Genomic DNA, 23,228 nt, shown 5'->3' on the forward strand with positions numbered 1-23,228 from the left:
TCATGTGATGTTCAATAGGCAGACAACTCTTGTCAATTACATCTTATGTTATTCCCTAATATAACTTTAGCCTCTTGAATAATTGAGTCACGGCTGTGGCACGACAAACTCAATATTCTAAGTCAAGTCTAACCCAACATTTTGTACAATTGAATCAGTCTCCAACGGCCCATGGCTGTAGCACGTACCGACCTTTAGATTCTAATTCAATGTACACATCTCTATGTAACAGACAAGTATTTCTTATTTCAAAATCAAAGCCCTCGGTTGTAGCACGAAACAACAATGATTTAAAAATAAGAACCACTTTCTACCATGTTGGAAGGCTATGACCGACACAAGCCCGTTGTGTCATTGGCCAATTACTACGTGATATTATTTAATTTTAGAGGGATTATATTACGTTACAATCATAATCATATTATAAAGAGATTCTTCCTTTTAAATTAAATATTTCAAATCAATAATCGATAATCAGATGATTCCCAGATCGGGTGGAGCATTGTCAAGAGGCGTCACTTAATAACCCTTTCTTACAGATAGAAATCTGTTGTTGACAGAATCATCGTTTCTCTCAATATTGAAAATTCATATTCAATTACGTGTTTCATAAACACAAGAATCTCATGATCGTATTCATAATATTTATTGTTAAGGCAAGAAATGATTCCTATTCTAGATTTTCTAGAGCACGCCTTATATTGATTTAAGTTCACCTAAATCTATCATCGCATGGTAAACATAGGCATATATCTCATATATAAAATTAAATAAACAAGTAAATGTAAAGTGCAATAAAGTAAATGTGTTTGGTTATGGCCCCATCCTATGTGATCTTTATCAAGCTCATGATAAAGATTAAGGTCAATCTAATATGGTGATGGAAATAAATACAACTACTTATTACATAAGTCTTCTTTTTTGTTTAGACTTCTTGTATACCTCGTCTTCTTCTTTGTATCACCTCCATTGGATAGCCTTCTTGAGTCTTCAATTACATTACATGATTGAAAGTAAAACTAATCTAATGAACTTACAAGAATAACTTGAGTTACATTCGAGATTTATGATTACAAAGATTGACGACATGCAAGTCGTATTTAAAACCAAAACCAAAACCATTACATTAAGGTTGAAAGGCCATAACCATCCACCATGCTCATACAACACATAAAAGCATCTTAAAACACATAATCTGATCTTAACATATCATATTATCCATGATCTAATCATAAAAAGAAAATATGACAAAAATCAGAAAAATCAGAATCAAACCAGAAAAACAAGAATCACTGTTTACGGGTAGTAAACAACGTCAAACGCCTTACAGACGAGTCGCTGATAGCTGAAGCTATCAGTTTTGTTCAGACGCTCGTTTACCTATGGAATAGGGTATTCGTTTGCGTAAATCGGACACCAGACCCAGATTTCAGCAAATCTGCAGCAGCCAATTCAGAATCCGTATCTAATATGATTCTCATAATTAGAACAAACATAAATCATGTATATATCAGTATATATACAGATTACATAATCATCTTATGATTATACAACTCACATGAATATCATATATTCAAAACCATACATATATAAGCATATTATATCAACATCAAATCATGGCGAATCACGTACATGCTCATATATCGAAAACAGTTAAACACATAAACGAATTAAAAACTTTTTGTAAGTAGCTCTGATGCCATTGAAGAGTTTTTAGCACATAAACGCAGTGAAAACGTAAATTTAATCTTAAAAAAAATGAAACCCTCCACATGATTCATGCGAAAAATAATATTTAATTCGTAGTTCAGTATATTTACCTTAAGAAGCAATACATTAATGGAAAGATGGAGGTCTTTAATAGCGATCCAAGAATGATGAACGGAGATCCTTAGCAGCTGCTCCTCAAGTGTGAAGCACTCCACCGGTATCCACCAAGAAAACGATGTAATGAAGGAGGAGGAGATGGAGAGAATTAGGGTTTTGTAAATCTTTTTGGTTGAGGCAAAAATAGGGTTTATAATAGTATATTTATAGGCAAAATTTTCAGCTGAAAATTTTCCATAAAATATTATTATTATTAATCCTTTATTATTCTCACTAATAATTAAAACACCTTTTAATTATTAATCCTTTTTCTAAACTCTTTAGAAATAATTCTCTCACTTGATTTAATTTCCAAAAATTAAATTCTTAATTAATAATATTAAGAACCTTTTCTTAATTAATTTATAATCAATTAAATCTCATTTAATCAATTATTAAATTTGCCAATTAATTATTTATTTTATAAATAAATAATTATTAGCCATTATTAATTAATTCCTCCACCATTAAATCATTCTCTTTTATGGTGTGACCCTGTAGATTCAATATTAAGCCGGTAGTAGAAATAAATAATAATAAAACTATTTTATTATTATTTATATAAATTCTCTAATTCATTAAATATGATTAATTAATTAATCATATTTATTATACATCGTGAGGGAAACTTCTCAGTATATCGCGACTATCCGGATAATACGAATTCACTGCTTAGAATACCAAGAACCTATTCAGTGAGTAGTTACCGTACAATTAATTCCTTCTACCCTGCAATGTCACGATTAAATACAAGGCATGGAACTTGTGTCAAGCCTATCTTATTTAATCACTTATTTTCCCATTCACGATGCTTAGTGTTAGATATATTTGATAATGTCATGGCTAATATGTTTTATGTTTAGCTTTCAGATCTTACGTGAACAGGATAAATCAGTACTTAACTGTTGATCAGTACTTATACTGGAAGTCAGGACTTAAGGATATCAGTACTTATATTATCAGGAGATAATCATCAGAAGATAGATATCAGAACTTAAGTGCTGAAGGACAATCAGATAAGGACAATAGCTGATTAAAGGAAAGAAGATCGAGATAAACATAAGAAGAGATATGCATGAAGAAGGAATTCCGTGAAGAATGGAATACTTGGAAGAAAAGATATCTGATTGATATATTTTAGGAAGCAGACTTATATTCCATATCAATTAGTGATTATCTTGTAATTGTGTAGTATATAAACACAAGCATAGGGTTTACACTATAAGTGTTATTATCGAAGTTATTATTCTATATAACCCTAGCAGCTCTCGTGATATTTGTTCATCACTGAGAGGTAACAGTTCCATACTGTAACAGAGTTTATTGTTTCAATAAAGTTTGTTTTCTGTTACTTAAGATCTTAAAGTTCAATTTGAGTGTACTATACACTGTATTCACCCCCTCTACAGTGTGTGTGTGACCTAACAATTGGTATCAGAGCCTATCTGTTAACTTACATACAGTTAAAGATCCAAACACAATCATGTCGGACACAGAAACTCCAACTAAGCCTACCACAACTGAGGAACCACCAAAGACACTAATTCAGAGTCGGTATGAGACCATCAGAGTCCCCATACTGAGACCATCTGAATATCCCATATGAAAGGTAAGGATGACCATGTTCCTGGAAGCAACAGATCCAGAATACCTGGATAGAATCAAGGAAGGTCCTCAAAAACCAACCAAACTCGCTGTTGCAGTTGCAGGTGAAGCAACAATGACCGTACCAAAGGAGAAGAGTGATTATACTGCTGAAGACATAACATCAATTGCTAAGGATGCTAAGGTACGACACTTACTGCATAGTGCCATTGATAATGTAATGTCAAACAGGGTAATCAACTGCAAGACTGCTAAGGAGATATGGGATGCTCTGGAAACAAGGTGTTAGGGAACTGACACAATTAAGAAGAACAGGAAGATAATACTCACTCAAGAGTATAAACACTTTGACTCAAAGACTAATGAGTCATTGAATGATTTATATGATAGATTTGTCAAACTTTTGAATGATTTGTCATTGGTTGATAAAGAGTATGATCTTGAAGATTCAAACCTTAAGTTCCTGTTAGCTCTTCCTGAATGCTGGGATTTGAAGGCAACGACAATAAGAGACAACTACAATCTTGATGAAACAACTCTTGACGAAATCTATGAAATGCTCAAGACTCATGAGCTGGAGATGGAACAAAGAAGCAAGAGGAAAGGAGGAAAGTCAAGGACAGTCGCTCTTAAGGCTGAAGAAGAATTCCCCAAGGCAGCTTCCTCAAAGAAAGACAAGGGTAAAGCTCTTTTCATAAAGTCTGATACTGAGTCATCAAGTTCTGAGAGTGATGATGACTCAGATTCTGAAAGCTTGCCTGAGACCGATGCTGATGAGGAGATGATGAAGCTGTGTGCTCTTATGGTGAAAGGAATCACCAAGATTGCATACAGGAAGTTCAGGAAGGGAAAGAAGTTTTCCAGAAAAAGCATAAGTTCTGATAAGAAGAATTTCAGAAGATCTGAAGGCAGAGGAGGAAAGTCTGACAGAGGAGATTAGACCAATGTTAAATGCTATAACTGTGGTGAGAAAGGCCACATATCTCCTGACTGCAAGAAGGTAAAGGGTGACAGAGGCAAGGCTCTTGTCATAAAGCAGAAAAGTTGGACAGACACTTCAGACTCTGAAAGTGAGGAGAACTATGCATTGATGGCAAATGCTGATAAAGAAAGTGCTGAGAGCAGTTCTGAAGCTGCTGAAATAAAGGTACCTCAGACTACTTATGCTTTTCATACTGATGATATTAATGAGTTGAGAAGATATCTTAAAACCATATTTGTTAGTTATAGAGATCAAACCTTAACATGTGAAAGATTAACTTCTGAAAATCTTGCTTTTAAGAAAAGAAATGATTTCTTAGAAAAAGAGTTAGTTATATTCCATCAAACTCAGAAGGATAGAGATGATGCTTTTCATGTTAGGGATGAAGTGCTAAAAATGAATGAATCTCTAAAAACTGAGTTAGAAAAGGAAAGAGAGATAATCAGGACTTGGACTAACTCTGGCAGAACAACTCAAAATTTGCTAAGTAGTGAAAATTGGAAAGAGGGCTTAGGTTATGGAGAGAATAAGAATGACAAAGGAACTGAAGAAATTAAGCCTGTTGTTAAGCAAAAGCCAAAGTTAAAACCTGTTAAGTTTGTAACTGTAAAGTCTGATAATGAGAAATCAGAAGTTAAAGAGGAATTAACTTCTGACAAACTAAAACAGGAAAAGACAGCTGAAGTAAACATAGGCTTAATGACAAAGAAGCAGCTTAAGCATAAGCTGAAAGATGTCAAGAATACAAACAAGGTAAAATCACCTAGGAAAAATAGGAATGGAAAGGAAGGTGTGAATAAAAGCAATGATTATAAACCTGTTCCTGATGCTCCTAGGAAAACATGTCATAACTGTGGAAGTTCTAACCATCTGGCTTCTTTTTGCAGGAAAAATAAGAATATTAACTCCTTACCTTCAAAATCAGGAGTTAAGAGTTAGTCAGTTAGATATAAACCACAAAATCCTTGTTTTCATTGTGGTAGTTTATGGCATTCCATTTATACTTGTAAGGAATATCATAGTTTGTACTATGATTATTATCAAATAAAACCTTCTTTGAAGAAAGTTTCCATTGTTCCTTCTAGTGTAAATTCTGATTCAAAGTCTGATAATGTAAATTCTGATAAGAAAAATGTTAACATAAACTCTGATGCTAAATCCGCTGCAAATGTTAACAAACTTAATAAGGCCAAAGGATCCAAGCAAGTCTGGGTCCTTAAAACTAATAATTAGTGGTCTTTGTGATTGCAGGGCAACAGGAAAAATATTCTAGTTCTGGACAGTGGATGTTCAGGTCATATGACTGGAAATAAGGCCCTGCTATCAGACTTTGTGGAGAAAGCTGGCCCAAGTGTTTCTTATGGAGATGGCAACATTGGAAAAACATTGGGATATGGCAATATCAATCTTGGGAATGTCATCATTAAAGAAGTAGCTCTGGTCTCAGGACTTAAACACAACCTACTGAGTATAAGTCAAATCTGTGACAGAGGTTATCATGTTGATTTCTTTGAAGAACACTGTGAAGTTGTGAGTAAATCTAAAGGCAAAGTTGTTCTGAAAGGATACAGACGTGGTAACATTTATGAAGCTAAGCTTTCAACAAGTACTGATGGCTCTGCAATCTGTCTGTTAAGTAGAGCATCAATTGAAGAAAGCTGGAATTGGCATAAGAAACTCTCTCATTTAAATTTCAACAATATAAATGAACTGGTCAAGAAAGATCTTGTGAGAGGATTACCAAACACAGTATTTGCTCCTGATGGTCTTTGTGATTCATGTCAGAAAGCCAAACAAAGAAAATCTTCATTCAAGAACAAGACTGAATCATCAATTCTTGAGCCTTATCATCTTATACATATTGATCTATTTGGTCCAGTAAATGTCATGTCTATTGCAAAGAAGAAGTATGCGTTGGTCATAGTGGATGAGTTCACCAGATACACATGGGTGTATTTCTTGCACACAAAAAGTGAAAGTGCATCTATCTTGATTGATCATGTCAAACAGCTGGATAAAATGGTCACAGATTCTGTAAAAATTTTAAGGAGTGATAATGGCACTGAATTCAAGAATTTGATAATGGAAGAGTTCTGCAAAAGCCATGGAATAAAGCAGGAATTTTCTGCTCCTGGAACTCCACAGCAAAATGGAGTTGTTGAAAGGAAGAATAGAACTCTCATTGAAGCTGCACGTACAATGCTTGAAGAAGCAAAGCTTCCAACCTATTTCTGGGCTGAAGCTGTGCAGACTGCTTGTTTTACTCAAAATGCAACACTCATTAACAAGCATGGAAAAACACCATATGAGATGGTGAAGAAAAAGAAGCCAAATCTGAAATATTTTCATGTATTTGGATGCAAGTGTTTTGTTCTCAAGACTCATCCTGAACAGCTATCAAAGTTTGATCTAAAAGCTGATGAAGGAATCTTTGTTGGATATCCACTTTCCACAAAAGCCTTCAGAGTCTATAATTTGAGAACAAAAGTGGTCATGGAATCTATCAATGTCTCTTTTGATGACAAGAAGATCACTGGTCTTAAAGATTTCGTTGACCATGATCAGCTGAGATTTGAAAATGAAGACTCATATTCTGATACTGAAAATCCTGACAGTCTAAGTCCTGATACTGCAAACTCTGATGGATTAAAGTCTGATGTTATTGAAACTGTGGTGACTACGTTAAATGAAGATGCTCCTATGCAGGGGGAGCATACTCAAAATCCTACCACATCTCAAGAAACATTTGAACATGCATCTGGCTCTTCAAGTTCTGATTCGTCAAGTTCTGATAAGCCAAGTTCTGATAGTACTGAAAATCTAAATACTGAAGAATCCAACTCAGAAAGCATAGTTTCAGGGGGAGCATCAGAAAATGGAGATAGCATGGATCATGGGGGAGCATCCAGTTCTAGAGAAAACCTTCCATCTGCAAGGAAGTGGACAAAATCACATACACCTGATTTGATAATTGGAAATCCTTATGCAGGTGTCAGAACTAGAACATGTACTTCAAATGAGTGTCTTTACAATTCTTTTCTCTCTCAGACCGAGCCAAAGAAAGTGGAAGAAGCTCTTCAAGATGCTGATTGGGTGCAAGCAATGCAGGAAGAGTTGAATGAATTTGAAAGAAACAAAGTCTGGACCCTAGTACCAAGACCAAATAATAGATCTGTTGTTGGTACAAAGTGGGTATTCAGAAACAAAACTGACAGTGATGGCATAATTACAAGGAATAAGGCAAGGCTGGTTGCAAAAGGATATTCTCAACAGGAGGGAATTGATTATGATGAAACATTTACACCAGTTGCTAGGTTAGAAGCCATAAGGATATTTTTGGCTTATGCTGCTCACAAAAAGTTTACTGTCTTTCAAATGGATGTGAAAAGTGCTTTTCTCAATGGAGAATTGGAGGAAGAGGTATGTTGAACAACCTCCAGGTTTTGTAGATACCAAACATCCAGATTATGTCTACAGACTTGACAAAGCACTTTATGGACTTAAGCAAGCTCCTAGAGCATGGTATGAGACTTTAGCTCAGTTTCTTCTGGAAAGTGGATTCAACAGAGGGACAAAAGACAAAACACTGTTCTATCTCAACCATGGAAAGGACTTACTTCTGGTCCAGATTTATGTTGATGATATCATTTTTGTATCTACAAATGACAAACTTTGCAAGAAGTTTGCCAAACTTATGCAGTCAAGATATCAGATGAGTATGATGGGGGAACTTAGCTATTTTCTGGGCCTTCAAGTCAAGCAGAATGAGGAAGGCACTTTTATTTGTCAAACCAAGTACACCAGAAACTTGCTAAAGAAATTTGGAATGCAAGATTGTTCAAGTGCATCCACTCCAATGGCCACTGCAACAAAACTGGATAAGGATACCGGTAAATCAGTAGATATTACTGACTACAGAGGTATGATTGGCTCTCTACTCTATCTAACTGCTAGTAGACCTGATATCATGTATGCTACCTATAACGACTCGTACATTTCTGTAATATTAAATGTGTAATTATTAAATAATTGCATAAATAAAATAGGTCTGTGGGTTCTGTCAGCTGAATATTATTTTGTTAATATTTTAAGTAATTATGTGTGATTGTGGTGTTCGTGTATTAATTGTGTAATTCGTTGTGAAGTTGTGTTGTGTCACTTTTGTATTTAAAGGTGATTTTATTCAGGATTTATTTTCATAAATATTTGAGTTATCTCTAAAATCATTTTTATGGCTTCATAATTTTATTAATTATTTTTAGGAGTTTTCAAAATTGAGAAATCAATATTTCATCAAATATTTAGCCATATATGATTTTCTGATTGCAATTATTTGTTAAATCCGAATTTAACTCCAAATTCTTCAAAAATTATGAAATTCATATTTTATTTGGTTTAGAATATTTCGAGAATTTTAAAATTTATTCCGAAATTTTTATGGATTAGTTCGACCCGCGTGTTGTTTTATTTGATCGATAAATTCTGATATTAGTTGCATTTTTAAAAATAATTTCAAATTATGGAAGAATTATTTTAGATAACTTTTAATTATTTGTGATATTTTATAAAATATTTTATTAGCGTTCGGGTTTTAATTACCCGTGAATCGCTCGTTAAAAACTAAATTTCGGGTCAGATAAAGTTTCTGTTGCGAGGTTTATATGATAAATAAAAATAAAAGAAAAGGGGGGGGGGGGCTGTTGTTGTTAATCGGGTATAACCCGACTCTTTCCTCTCCAATCTCTCTTTTGATTCTCTCTCTCGTGAATCTCTCTGTCTCTCTACCCTCACTTTTGTCTTTGCTCTCTCCGTTCGATTCTTTACAGCCACCCCTGTAATTCTCTTTTCGTGGTAATTATCAATGTTCTTTTTCTTTCCCCGGCTGCCCGTTGCCGCCGGTTCACCGGCGAGGCGACGGTGGTAGAAGGGGTGTGCCTGAATTTGTGTTTCTGTGCCTCTGTTGTTGGATTAATACGTATATACATATAAAGCTTATGTGGGTTCAGTGTTGCGGCTGTGGGGTTTGTGCGGTGGTGCCGTTGTGCCACCGCCGCGTTGCCGCCTTGCCGTCTGCCTGTTCTGTGTTTATCCGATTGTTAATATGGTGCGCGTGGTAACACACGTTGGTCTTGAGAATTATTTTATTGAATGAATTATTATTTTCTGTAGAAATTACTCGAGTAGCATTCGTGATATAAAATATATTTTTCGTGCGGAAAATAATTTGAGTAATCGATGAAATTTATGTTGGAACCCGAAATTAATCGGTTACCTGTAAATTTTATCGCCGTCGGCGATGAACTTCGGTGAGCCGACGGTGGACTATGATGATTCGTTCTGAGTCCTAAAAATTTAAAATACAAAATACGATTTAAAATGCAATTTGCGAATAAAGTTATAAAATGTGAGTTAAGACATAAAAATGCGAAAAATAATTAATAATAAGTGTATTTAATTGGTGTTTGTGAATTTGCGAATTGTCAATGTTGACTGGAACCGGTGGTTGGGAATTGTATTGAGATTGATTTGACGTCGGGATGTTCGACGGGTTAGCCGATAATCAAAGGAGGTGCTGCCGATTTCCGGAAAATTTAATTACGGAAATACGAGGCCGTACCCAATGGCTATCGGAACATCGATCAATTATATGTAGCTATTTTGTATGAAATCCGATTATGTGTTGTGATGAAATATTTTACGAAAATCGATAACCCTAGTTTCATAAGAGGATAAATGTACCTATTTTCTGAAAATGAACACCGAACCGATTTTCAAGAACGTGAGCCCTAATTAATACGTGTATTATTATATGAGGTATTGCGAGTCGGGTTTTGTTAACGTTCGGGTAGATGGTTAGCGAGGATATGTCAAGCATAATCGAAGGTCTAAATTAGGGTATTTCGACTTTGTAGGTGCTAGTCGGAAAGCCCAAGAGTTGGCGTTGGATAGCCTAGTGGACAGTCGACGAGCTCAGTAAGGTACCAATCGAAGGACCTAAGTGTTGAAGTCGAATCCAAGGTAATCTTGCGGTTAGACGTTAAAAGCCTGAGCGTCCGTGTCGGCTCAAGGTCAATCAGTATTAGTTGTAAAGCTCTGCAAGGCAAGTACCCCTGAACAAATCTTTTACGGTTCAGTATATATGAATAATTGTTGATTTAAATTACATACTGGAACAGAATGATTTAAGTTACGTATCCCCTGGGTTTCAAATTATTTTATTAACTTGTGTTTTGGGGGAAAAGTAACTTCTGAAAATACCTATCTCTAAAATTTTGAATAGAATGAAAATGTTTTGGAAAATGTGCTAGTTATAATTGTTTTGACAAGAGATTGGTAAGTGATTTGGAAAACTGGATAAAAATGATCAGATAATTGGATGAGTGTGCGCAGAAGGCCCGTAACGGCCTGGCAGTTAGCGTAAGAGGCGAAGTGGTTGCGCACCCTATTATAACCACCAGCCCAGCGTGATAGAGACCTAGCTAGTCTCTGATTTCTGGAACAAGTTTTATAGGATAGCCTGATCAGCTGTCTCACCGGGGATCATCCAATACCTTTATATCTGAGCAAGTTTTATAGGTCCTGTGATGGGACAAGTTTTATAGATCCTGTGATGGGATAAGTTTTATGGTTCCCGTAACGGAACAAATGATTTTGGGTCCCCGTAACGGGACAAATGGTTTTATGGGTCCTGCGATGGGACAGAAGATTTGAAAACGAAAGAAACATGCTAAGATTGAAATTGATATTTATGCACAGCACACAACTAATGATTTGGTTTTGCAGAGCATGCTAGTTTTGATATCCAGTTCATACATGTTTTACTTGTTTTATAGCAAGTTATGATTTCTGTTCCTATAATTATTTATCATAAACTGTCTTTGATTACTATTCATATAGTGGTACTGCTGAGCAATTGATTGCTCACCCTTGCAACAATGTTTTGTATATGTATTGCAGATATCTAGGAGATTCTTCAGTGGTAGTCGGGGCAGAGTTCCAGTTCCTTCCGTGTCAGGCTCCTCTGAGGTAGTTGTGTTGGACCCAAGCGGGTCTGTTGAGTTGCTGAATAAAGATAGTATTGTTTGAATTGTCCTTAGTAAGTTGGTTTTGTGATGGTTGTAACCTAAGTCATACTTAAACCTGGAAAAGGTCTTGGTAAAGGGGTCGAAATTATGTATAATTAATAAGCTGGGTTATGTTGTTTATTAGTATTGTTGTTAGTGACATCAACTCCTGACCCCGGGGTTGAGGCCGTCACAGGTTGGTATCAGAGCTACAGGTTTGAGTCCCTGATTTAGGTTAGGAATAGAGTCAGAAGAGTGCAAGAAGGTTTATTCTATATATATATGAGTCAGCAACTCAACCAGAGGAGCAAGTCTGTGAGTTTAGTCAAGGGTTCGAAGGCGTAACCCTGATGTCTGTTGAGGATTGCCTGGAACTGCCCTAGATTTTAGTAAGTCTCCCTTATATATAGGTATCATTGGCAATGTCTAGTTGAGGTTTCTAGTTTCTTTTCTTGAGTAAGCGAATCTGATCGTGAAAGTTCTTGTGGAAGGGTAATAGTCAACGGCTGCCATGACAGCCGAGTCTTATAGTGAATATGGATTAGTACTGAGGTTTATACCTTGAGCCCTTATATTTCTTTCCTCGGAGGTTCTATCGGTTGATTGGGGCATACAATACATATGATGTGACTATTTATCTCTGTGACAAAGGGTCTGGTGGGACGCCACTGAATTATGTGTTGTAAACTGTATGGTACTAAGATTGGCCATCTTATGTACTTGTATGGTTGCTCCCAGTCATATCCGCATTTCCTTCAGGTTTCTTTTAGAATGAATTTTCCTGATCTCGAAATTTTATTTTGTATTTTATGGCAATGAATTTCCTTCGGTAACCACTATGCTCAGATCGTTCTAGTTATGGAAAGTAAATGAAGAATTGACCGTTAGGAGAAATAAAAGTTCTGTATCCGGTTGTTATTTTGGAATGATGGCAGCAGAAAGGATTTGTGACCCATTGGAAAAGGTTGTTATCTTAGAAAAGTTAATTCAGTGGTTGTCGAGTCAATGGCAAATGATAGGGAATTGCCTTTAGAAGAATAGTTAGCTGAAACTTGGACTAGTAGGCCTAGCAGAGATCCTTAAGTTGACCTAGGTTGCGAGGTTGTTTGTTGGTACTTGTGGCTGAAATAGCCAACTTCATTTTATTAGTTGGTTAGTGATACATATGGTTATTAATATGTTATGTGTCATAATATTGTGAACCGTGGAATGGAGTGGTGGAAGATGGTTAGTATATTTGTTGGTGGTTTGGTTGATGTTGATGGATTGATATGGTTGTTGGTTGATTGTTGGTGTCGGCTTGAGCCCGACTGGTAGTCAGTAATATAGAGGAAATGCTGCCCAATTTTTTTTGAAAAATACCCTACTTTTAAAGATACAGCGTCTGCTATGATGTGTTACTGATGTTTCTGTTGATACTCTAATTGATCAATTAAAAGAGAGAGTTGGTTAATTTTATCAGTTAATGGTCAGTTATATAGAAGTCGGTTCCAATTATATAAAGTTAAATGCTAACGTGGTTTTCAAATTCGAAAACAAAGAATGTTCAATGTTTCGAATGTGGTCAAGGGTCAGGCTGTGTTGGAGTGTAACCCAGAAAGATCCAGGAGTTATTTGCTACCATTATAGGAAGGTTGAGCATATTGCAAGGAGTTGTGGAATGGTTACTCAAGGTACTACATCCCAAGGTCCAATACCCAGCACAGCTAGAGGTAGAACTTCCAGAGTAACCATAAGTTCGAATGGTTAAAATTCTGACGTAGTGTAGCTGATCTGACACCCTTAAAGTTAGAGGAGTTTGATACAATTTTAGTAACGAATTGGTTGTTCTTTCAAAAGGCAAAGATTAATTCTGGAGAAGCGAATAGTAAAGTGTATGGAAGCCAGTAGTAGGATGAGTTTCTAAAGGAAGGAGCAAGATAAGAAGCTCTTCCAATCATGTGAAGAAATGAGTTAATAAGCTAAAGAGATAAAGTAGATCCACCTTGTGTAAAGATACAAGGAAGAAAATACTTAAGTTGAAGGAAGTTGAGTAATATATAATTGCCTTGGAATCTCTTTGAAGGCCAGTGGGGCGAAATAATAGTTCGATAAATGTAAAAGATATTAGTCAGGAAAATGAGCATACCAGATATAGTCCCTTAGTTTACGCCAGAGATGTTGCTAAAAAGAAGGAGGAAATTATGAGAGTATGTAATGATTACCGGGAGTTTAACAAAATGACGAATAAGAATGAGTAACCCCTATTAAGAATTAATTAATTATATGACTTAATTCAAGGAGTGTGTTAGTTCTCGGGGATTGACTTAAGATCCAATCTGAGGACATATCAAAGGTTGTGATTAGGATGAGTTAGCGTTGCAGGTTGTGGTGATAATATATGGGATAACAATTGTATCAGTTGTCTATAAGGAATTAAGGAACATGGTGTACAAGGAGTACTTGGATGGTGTAATTGTATTTATTGATAACATCCTCGCCCATTTAAGGACTACGGAAGGCCAAGTTGAACACCTGAAGAGGTGTCTGCGAAGGGTTGAAAAGTAGCAATTGTATACTAAACTTCAAAAGTATGAAATTTTGGTCAAAATTGATTATGAGCCACGGTTGTTTGAGTAACTACCAACCAAGCAAGGTCCATTTAGGGACAGATGTCTTGAGTAGAAAAGACGGATTGAATGTGATTAAGATTACTAAGGAATTATTAAAAGAATTGGAAATATTGAAAGTTGGGATTCGAATAAGAAGTAAATATATGAGATTACTCTCTAGTCTTAACTGATGAAAATGAGTAAGAGGTGTTCGAATGTTTGAAAACTGTAGTGAACACCTACCATTGATTGAGTCCTCTATGTTAATAATTATCATGTTAGTAGGGAATGCTACCTTACGAAGCCTGTGTGAGCATAAGTGTGAGTTCCCCTCTATTGAGAGAAAGTGGGAGTAGAAATGTTGTTAGAACTTGCGTAAATTTAGCGCACCAAGAACGTAGTGGTGTTGATTCAGAAAAGAGTTGAAGCAGCTTAGGATGGACAAAGAAAGAAGACGGATTTGCATCGAAAGAGTATGGATATAAAACTAGGATCGCGGGTGTTGATAAAATTTCACCTTGAAAGAAATTGGTTAGGTTTAATTAGAAGGGGCGAGTTGAGCCCTAAATATATGTACCCGTGGGGTATCGAGGAAGATAGATGAAGTGCTCATAAATTAGCATTGTTATTACAGTTGCAGACATTTATAATGTGTTTTGCATGTCATTATTAAAGCGATATGTTCTTGATTCGAACCAAATCGTTGAGTAGGAGTCAATGGGCTCTTGTCCAAATTGTTTTGCGTGGAATGATTGACCCAAAACCTAGATCGTTATGAGTGAGTCCTTAGGAATGCGTCTATATTCTTAGTGAGTGTGCTTTGAATGAATCCTCGAGTAGAAGAATCTACTTGGGAGTTAAAGTCAGATATTCTTGACAAATATTCTCACTTGTTTGGTTAAAATCAGATTCTGAGGACAGAATCTTTTTAAGGGGGGAAGATTATAACGACTCGTACATTTCTGTAATATTAAATGTGTAATTATTAAATAATTGCATAAATAAAATAGGTCTGTGGGTTCTGTCAGCTGAATATTATTTTGTTAATATTTTAAGTAATTATGTGTGATTGTGGTGTTCGTGTATTAATTGTGTAATTCGTTGTGAAGTTGTGTTGTGTCACTTTTATATTTAAAGGTGATTTTATTCAGGATTTATTTTCATAAATATTTGAGTTATCTCTAAAATCATTTTTATGGCTTCATAATTTTATTAATTATTTTTAGGAGTTTTCAAAATTGAGAAATCAATATTTCATCAAATATTTAGCCATATATGATTTTCTGATTGCAATTATTTGTTAAATCCGTATTTAACTCCAAAATTCTTCAAAAATTATGAAATTCATATTTTATTTGGTTTAGAATATTTCGAGAATTTTAAAATTTATTCCGAAATTTTTATGGATTAGTTCCACCCGCGTGTTGTTTTATTTGATCGATAAATTCTGATATTAGTTGCATTTTTAAAAATAATTTCAAATTATGGAAGAATTATTTTAGATAACTTTTAATTATTTGTGATATTTTATAAAATATTTTATTAGCGTTCGGGTTTTAATTACCCGTGAATCGCTCGTTAAAAACTAAATTTCGGGTCAGATAAAGTTTCTGTTGCGAGGTTTATATGATAAATAAAAATAAAAGAAAAGGGGGGGGGGCTGTTGTTGTTAATCGGGTATAACCCGACTCTTTCCTCTCCAATCTCTCTTTTGATTCTCTCTCTCGTGAATCTCTCTGTCTCTCTACCCTCACTTTTGTCTTTGCTCTCTCCGTTCGATTCTTTACAACCACCCCTGTAATTCTCTTTTCGTGGTAATTATCGATGTTCTTTTTCTTTCCCCGGCCGCCCGTTGCCGCCGGTTCACCGGCGAGGCGACGGTGGTAGAAGGGGTGTGCCTGAATTTGTGTTTCTGTGCCTCTGTTGTTGGATTAATACGTATATACATATAAAGCTTATGTGGGTTCAGTGTTGCGGCTGTGGGGTTTGTGCGGTGGTGCCGTTGTGCCACCGCCGCGTTACTGCCTTGCCGTCTGCCTGTTCTGTGTTTATCCGATTGTTAATATGGTGCGCGTGGTAACACACGTTGGTCTTGAGAATTATTTTATTGAATTAATTATTATTTTCTGCAGAAATTACTCGAGTAGCATTCGTGATATAAAATATATTTTTCGTGTGGAAAATAATTTGAGTAATCGATGAAATTTATGTTGGAACCCGAAATTAATCGGGTACCTGTAAATTTTATCGCCGTCGGCGATGAGCTTCGGTGAGCCGACGGTGGACTATGATGATTCGATCTGAGTCCTAAAAATTTAAAATACAAAATACGATTTAAAATGCAATTTGTGAATAAAGTTATAAAATGCGAGTTAAGACATAAAAATGTGAATAATAATGAATAATAAGTGTATTTAATTGGTGTTTGTGAATTTGTGAATTGTCAATGTTGACTGGAACCGGTGGTTGGGAATTGTATTGAGATTGATTTGACGTCGGGATGTTCGACGGGTTAGCCGATAATCAAAGGAGGTGCTGCCGATTTCCGGAAAATTTAATTACGGAAATACGAGGCCGTACCCAATGGCTATCGAAACATCGATCAATTATATGTAGCTATTTTGTATGAAATCCGATTATGTGTTGTGATGAAATATTTTACGAAAATCGATAACCCTAGTTTCATAAGAGGATAAATGTACCTATTTTCTGAAAATGAACACCGAACTGATTTTCAAGAACGTGAGCCCTAATTAATACGTGTATTATTATATGAGGTATTGCGAGTCGGGTTTTGTTAACGTTCGGGTAGATGGTTAGCGAGGATATGTCAAGCATAATCGAAGGTCTAAATTAGGGTATTTCGACTTTGTAGGTGCTAGTCGGAAAGCCCAAGAGTTGGCGTTGGATAGCCTAGTGGACAGTCGACGAGCTCAGTAAGGTACCAATCGAAGGACCTAAGTGTTGAAGTCGAATCCAAGGTAATCTTGCGGTTAGACGTTAAAAGCCTGAGCGTCCGTGTCGGCTCAAGGTCAATCGGTATTAGTTGTAAAGCTCTGCAAGGCAAGTACCCCTGAACAAATCTTTTACGGTTCAGTAGATATGAATAATTGTTGATTTAAATTACATACTGGAACAGAATGATTTAAGTTACGTATCCCCTGGGTTTCAAATTATTTTATTAACTTGTGTTTTGGGGGAAAAGTAACTTCTGAAAATACCTATCTCTAAAATTTTGAATAGAATGAAAATGTTTAGGAAAATGTGCTAGTTATAATTGTTTTGACAAGAGATTGGTAAGTGATTTGGAAAACTGGATAAAAATGATCAGATAATTGGATGAGTGTGCGCAGAAGGCCCGTAACGGCCTGGAAGTTAGCGTAAGAGGCGAAGTGGTTGCGCACCCTATTATAACCACCAGCCCAGCGTGATAGAGACCTAGCTAGTCTCTGAGTTCTGGAACAAGTTTTATAGGATAGCCTGATCAGCTGTCTCACCGGGGATCATCCAATACCTTTATATCTGAGCAAGTTTTATAGGTCCTGTGATGGGACAAGTTTTATAGATCCTGTGATGGGATAAGTTTTATGGTTCCCGTAACGGAACAAATGATTTTGGGTCCCCGTAACGGGATAAATGGTTTTATGGGTCCTACGATGGGACAGAAGATTTGAAAACGAAAGAAGCATGCTAAGATTGAAATTGATATTTATGCACAGCACACAACTAATGATTTGGTTTTGCAGAGCATGCTAGTTTTGATATCCAGTTCATACATGTTTTACTTGTTTTATAGCAAGTTATGATTTCTGTTCCTATAATTATTTATCATAAACTGTCTTTGATTACTATTCATATAGTGGTACTGCTGAGCAATTGATTGCTCACCCTTGCAACAATGTTTTGTATATGTATTGCAGATATCTAGGAGATTCTTCAGTGGTAGTCGGGGCAGAGTTCCAGTTCCTTCCGTGTCAGGCTCCTCTGAGGTAGTTGTGTTGGACCCAAGCGGGTCTGTTGAGTTGCTGAATAAAGATAGTATTGTTTGAATTGTCCTTAGTAAGTTGGTTTTGTGATGGTTGTAACCTAAGTCATACTTAAACCTGGAAAAGGTCTTGGTAAAGGGGTCGAAATTATGTATAATTAATAAGCTGGGTTATGTTGTTTATTAGTATTGTTGTTAGTGACATCAACTCCTGACCCCGGGGTTGAGGCCGTCACACTACCTGTCTTTGTGCAAGATTTCAAGCAGATCCAAGAGAACCTCACTTAACAGCTGTAAAAAGAATCTTTAAGTATCTTAAAGGAACAACTGCTCTGGGATTATGGTATCCTAGAGAATCAGATTTTAAACTAATAGGTTACTCAGATGCAGATTTTGTAGGTTGCAAAATTGACAGGAAAAGCACAAGTGGAAGCTGCCAATTTCTTGGAGGCAGATTGGTTTCTTGGTACAACAAGAAACAAAAGTCAATTTCCACATCAACTGCAGAAGCAGAGTATATTGCTGCAGGAAGCTGTTGTGCACAGATTCTTTGGATGAAGAATCAGTTACTGGATTATGGGTTAACATATTTCAAAATCCCTATTTACTGTGATAATCAAAGTGCTATTGCTATGACAGGTAATCCTGTTCAACACTCAATGACAAAGCACATCAGCATCAGGTACCACTTCATCAGGGAACATGTGGATAAAGGTACAGTGGAATTGCATTTTGTTCCCACAGATCAACAGTTGGCAGATATCTTCACAAAACCATTATGTGAAGCTACTTTTACAAGATTGGTAAATAAACTTGGAATGGTTTCAGGTTCCTTCTCTAAATCTGCTTAGACTTGTTCTGTATTATCAGACTTTATGCTCAGTATTTACAGAATTCATCTCATTGTGTATTCTGTGCTTAATTGATAAATGTCTTTAAGTACTGACTGTTGTCTGATATATGTTTCTAAACTCTGATAAGTGATATGTCTGTTTTAGTACCTATTCAATCCTATGAGGATAACTGTGGTAGATACTGACCTAGTAGTCTTCAATAAACAAATGATTCCATGGAAGAAGTAATTATTTCAGTGGAAATCTTATGACACTAGCAAATTCTGATAACTGAGCTTAGTTAAGTTCACTTTGTATATCTTATTACTAAGTCACAAATTAGAATAATGCTACTCATCTGTTAAGTTCTGATACTAGTAAAACTGCTGAATGTACTAAGTGCTGATAGACCTCTCTTATCAAAATCAAACGCAAAAAGATCAAAGATTAAAATCAGGTACTCCTTTGAGATCTAGAGTAAAAATGTGGAAGGGACGACCCAAGTGCATTGCTGGTGTTAAGTAAATATGCATCAGAAAAGCAAAATATTTTCTTGGTGACTTTTCACACTCTATGATTACTGGACAAATACTCTGAAAATAGCATAAATTCTGATAAACAGTCGTGACTCACTTACACTGAGAAGCCACTGTAAAATAGAATTTCAAAAGATGCATAAAATTAGCACAAAACAGTTGAGGTGGACTCAAGCATAAACTCATTCTTCAGTCGGTTTCAGGACAATGACAGATCTTTAGCAAAATTTTAGTTATGCCTTATTTCTAAGATGTACTGCAGTGAATCAAACTTTACTCTTTGTCTATTTTTAGCTTAATGCACACACTAATCACTCCATCTGAATGATGAAAATTTCTGTGGTGGTCTATGTTATTTTAGATAAAACAGTCAATGTGTCATTATTGCACAAATTCTGAGGACAAGTTCTAAGTTACACATTCTGATGATTAAGTACTGACGTCCATAACTCAGAACTTGTATGAGTATTTACTAAAATAGGCATTCCTTTTTCGAGTTAAGAAATTATGTTCTGATGACTGTTAAGTTCTGGTATAGGTCTAAGTTCTGATTTCTCAGTCTAATCCTTTACTTGGCTTATCTTTGAATAAAATTTGATAACAGTCTCAGTTTGTACTCGAATATGTTGAAGTGGAAGATTAATAGTCACTGTGATTAGGATTAATGGTATTTGTACTTGAACAGACCACTGTTTCTTGTGTTTTGTGCGATCTAGACCATGCTTCCTCTTTCCAATGACTGTTATTCTTTTTCAAAGTCTAGGGAGACGAGGTAGAATTAATTCTACCTGTCAGCATTAAATATCTTTGCGTCTCTTGGCATTCTCTTGCCTATATAAGCAACCACTTCACATCAGTCTTTCCTTCACCTTCGTCGTATCCGTCAGCAAGAGCGAATCATACGACTCGCCATCTTGTTCGTCGAAGATAGGAAGAGGAAGATGACTTAATCTCGTCTTCTTCCTGTTCTTCTTCATCCTCAGCTTTGTCAGGCTTCTTAGCTAGGACTAAAGCTGTTGACGTTAGGATTAGAAGCTTAGGGAAAATCTTGTATTGATGTAATTTCCATTTCATAAATGTATTGACTTGATATATTAATGAAAACTGTTTTTACTTCAAGATTTTGTCTCTGAGTTATTTTATCTTGTGTTGATAAATCCTGATTGATATTCTGATGACCATTTAAATTTTGTTTTTATTTAAGTTCTGATTCTCTGTCAGCACTTATTCATCGACATTATCTCGGTCATTTTTAACATGATTTATTTTCAGAATATTAATGTTACAGTGATAAATAATTCAATCAGTGATAACGGGTTAAAATTTGAATTGTTTCCCTTGATAAATGGAACAGTTTTTCCTTGAAACTCGGCAAATGGGTAAGTAATGATTACTGTTTTCTCGAGCCCAGTAACTATCCGTTATTACTGCATATCTGACAGGTGTCCAACGGTAATATTTTTTTGTATAATTACAGCAGAGAGAAGATTTCTTTAATCTTTTTAATTTCTTCATCTTTTATCTCTCTTCTTACTTTTACTCTCCTTCACTTTACTATTTCCGTTGTTTTCATACAGATATTATATCAAACACCTATCAGGCCTACTTAATTCTCAATTTTTTTTTCACATGGCACCAAAGGATTTAATCATTGATGGAGCAAAGTTTGTTCCAAACAACTATGCTGCAATTCTTGATCATGCTGAAGCTCCATCTGAATTGCACTTTGTGCAAGATCTTCTTGCACATAGTGAGGTTGGGTACGCCTTAACTCAGCCTGAATTATTTTCAAGTCAACAAGTTCTGAGATTCTGGAGGACTGGCATTTTTGATGATGGTGGTAACCGTGGAACTCCCAGTATTATCTTCCAAGTGGGTTATTCATCTTTTGTAGTCACTCCTGGTACAGTACGCAGGGCTTTACATCTTCCCGAGGATTGTACTTTCTCAGTTCCAGAGGACTCAGCCCTTCGGGAGTTAATGGTTGAATTGGGATATGAAAAGAGTCTGACGAAACTTGGACAGTTGAAACGGGCTAATATCAGAAGAGAATGGAGTTTCTTCTTTGATTGCATTACCAAAGCTTTTAGGAACAAATGTTCAAATTTTGATGCTATCCCAATTCTGAGTCAGCACATAGGGTATGCTATTATCCATCAAACTCATTTTGACTTTGCAACTGGAATAATTAGTTTTATTGGGGATAGGATGACAGAGGATCGAGATGTTGTTTATTTTGCTCGATTCTGTCAACTTATTTATACGTATTGTACTGCTGAACCCCAGTTAGTCAGCACTCAAACCCCACCTTTTAAGGTTGCAAAAAGGTACTTTAACGACCTGATAAATGCTGACACAAAGAAATCAATGGTGAGACAATTACAGATTCCTCAGTATGTGAAACAGATTCTGGTAAATGCTGATCCTGCTACTTACAAATCTGTTTACTCAAATGTTCAACCAACTCACCATAACCAAAATCCATCAACCTCAGTACCTACCTCTCATTCTACTCAACCTACCCTTAGAACTTATCTCAAATCCTATCTCTCCACTTCACAGACTACTCAACCTTCTTCTTCAGCACCTACTGCGAAGCCTACATCCTCTAAGCCAAAGAGAACAAAGACTGTTCCTCAAACACCTCAAAAGAGGAGGAGATTTACTTTGAGAGATGAATCAGATTCTGAGGAATAGATTCCTTCTTCAGAACCTGTGGTGATTGAAGCTGAGAAAGCAACTTCTCAGAAGGATTCTGCAATTGGGGGTTCTAGGCTTCTCAAGAGGCTTAGACGCATGATAGTTTCTGAAACTCCCAAGGAATCCAAATCAACAAGGAAGTACAAGAAACAGAGGGCACAAAGGCCAGTTTCAGATGATGAAGAGGAAGCGGCTAAGGAAGGGGATCAGGAATCTCTGTTCTCACAAGACAAGGAATTTGCTCCAGTCACTTCTTCTCCATCAACTCCATCTCAGGAAGCTGTATCTGACAAGGCTAACTCACCATCTGTGTCTCTTGTTGATCCAGGCACAAGTGCTGAAATTGATATTCAGAACCTGGTTGTGCCTGAAATACTTTTCTTAGAAGCTCCAACAACAAATAATACTTCTACAACACCTGTTATTGATGCTGTTCAAACTCCAGAGTTATCAACAACACCTTCTCTGCATCAAGATGCTGATGATCAGATTTTAGGTGAGCATCAGGATATGGCTGTTGATCAGAACTTAATATCAGATCAGCAATTAGAGGATGCTGAAGCCTCCATTGCTACTCACACCGTTGTCTTATCAGAAGATACTGATTCTTTAAGTTCCGATGCTGCAAATGTTGGAGATACTGGTGAAGCTGCTACAACTGTAGATGCTGATGAAGCAGGTCCTTCAGGACATACTCCTCCACCGACTCTTCCTAAGTCTGAACTGGTAAAGGAGTTTGTTATCAGGGATGCACCAGTACCTTGGAGTGAGACTCCTGCAGGTCAGGAGTGGACTAAGGAATGGAACTCAGTTTCATGTGTTCCAAATGCTTTACATCTTGCTGAGCACTTGACTAAAGCTGATGAAATGTTAAATTCTGATGATTTTAAAACCCAGCTTAGAGTCACTGCATTGAGTACTAAACATCTACAAGGTCTTCATTCCAATACTCATGCAGAGCTACACAAGATTCAGGAGAACTTTATCAAACAGGAACAAGTTTGGAAAATTGATAAGAAAAAGTTCTTCCAACCTACCATTGACAGGGTTGCTTATATTGAGAAAA

This window comes from Apium graveolens, chromosome 5 (assembly GCF_009905375.1).
Source record: "Apium graveolens cultivar Ventura chromosome 5, ASM990537v1, whole genome shotgun sequence".
NCBI classification, from domain to species: domain Eukaryota; kingdom Viridiplantae; phylum Streptophyta; class Magnoliopsida; order Apiales; family Apiaceae; genus Apium; species Apium graveolens.